General features: G+C 50.1%; 2 non-coding genes across 2 annotated transcripts; both read right to left on the bottom strand.

The window, feature by feature from the left end:
* Positions 1–665: 665 nt before the first annotated feature.
* Positions 666–828, bottom strand: LOC135042711 (U1 spliceosomal RNA). Its single transcript, XR_010235794.1, has one exon. It is a non-coding gene; the product is annotated as a U1 spliceosomal RNA (small nuclear RNA).
* Positions 829–980: 152 nt separating this feature from the next.
* Positions 981–1,144, bottom strand: LOC135042742 (U1 spliceosomal RNA). Its single transcript, XR_010235817.1, has one exon. It is a non-coding gene; the product is annotated as a U1 spliceosomal RNA (small nuclear RNA).
* Positions 1,145–1,358: the final 214 nt, after the last annotated feature.

The raw sequence follows: 1,358 nt of genomic DNA, 5'->3' as shown, positions 1-1,358 counted from the left end.
TAGGGCTGGGGAGGGCCGCTGCTCAGGCACATCTCTGTCAAGTAAAGGAGATTCAACTGAGGCAGCACAAGGGAACTCTCATCTGGGGACAACAACTGCAGGGAGAACACATATTTTCAGATGAACATGGGGTGGCAGAAGGCTGCCTAATACTGAAGCACCCCCAAACAACAAACCAAATGCAACAACTAGTGCAAGCATTCCTGGGGGATGGCCTGCAGCAGATGGATTTGAATATGGTGATGTCATCCAAGCAGTGGGTCAAAGTTGGCTTCAACCCTCGTCTGCATATGAAAAGAGAAAAGGAGCGTGCAGGGCATGGAAGCCTTTTGTGGTGCTTGGATGACCCCTAGTTCGCATTAAGCACCCCCACCCTCCTTCGGTGTGGGGCTCATGTTGGCCATTCCCCAGCCCCTGAAGCATTCAAGCTGATTTCTTGCAGCAGCTGGGCACTGTAACAGCTCCAGAGCTGCTCTGTAAAGCAAGTAAAAGGGTGTGGGCCCTGCAGCACTACCCGTAGTTTGCATTGTGCATTGGGAGGCACAAAGTAAGCAGACGGGAGGAGAAGTCAGGATAGTGCACAAGGGTATAGAAGGGAGGGGCTCAAGAAAAAAGAAGTGGAACCAGACAGCAAACTAGGCTGGAGAGAGACCTGAGACAAAGAGATCTGAATTACATGAGAGCCGACCAGGGAAAACTCAAATTATGCAGTCAAGTTTCCCACATTTGGGGAAATCGCAGGGGCAGCACACCCAGAGTGCAATGGGTGAGCCTTGCCCTGGGAGAAGCAACTTCATGATCATAGTATCTCACCTGGCAGGTAAGTAGGAGTTGGGCTAGAGCTGGGGAGGGTCGCTGCTCGGGCACCCCCCTGTCAAGTGAAGGAGATCCAACTGAGGCAGCACAAGGGAACTCTCGAAAGAAGAACAAGGCTAGAGGAAGATCTGAGACAAAGAAATCTGACTTTTACCAGAGCTGACCAGAGGAAAGCACAAACACAGTCCCCCACTACCACAAATAATGCAGTCGAGTTTCCCACATTTGGGGAAATCACAGGGGTCAGCATACCCAGAATGCAATGAATGAACCTAACCCTGGGAGAACAATCTTCATGACCATGGTATCTCCTATGCAAAATAAGTATGATTTGGGATAGGGCTGGGGAGGGCCGTTGCTCAGGCACATCTCTGTCAAGTAAGTTGCATTTGATTTGTTGTTTGGGGGTGCTTCAGTATTAGGCAGCCTTCTGCCCTACCATGTTCATCTGAAAATATGTGTTCTCCCTGCAGTTGTTGTCCCCAGATGAGAGTTCCCTTGTGCTGCCTCAGTTGAATCTCCTTTTGGAGAAGACCTCAATA

The sequence above is a fragment of the Pseudophryne corroboree genome, unplaced genomic scaffold (assembly GCF_028390025.1).
Source record: "Pseudophryne corroboree isolate aPseCor3 unplaced genomic scaffold, aPseCor3.hap2 scaffold_835, whole genome shotgun sequence".
NCBI lineage: Eukaryota > Metazoa > Chordata > Amphibia > Anura > Myobatrachidae > Pseudophryne > Pseudophryne corroboree.
This window is presented reverse-complemented; position numbering and strand designations above follow the sequence as displayed.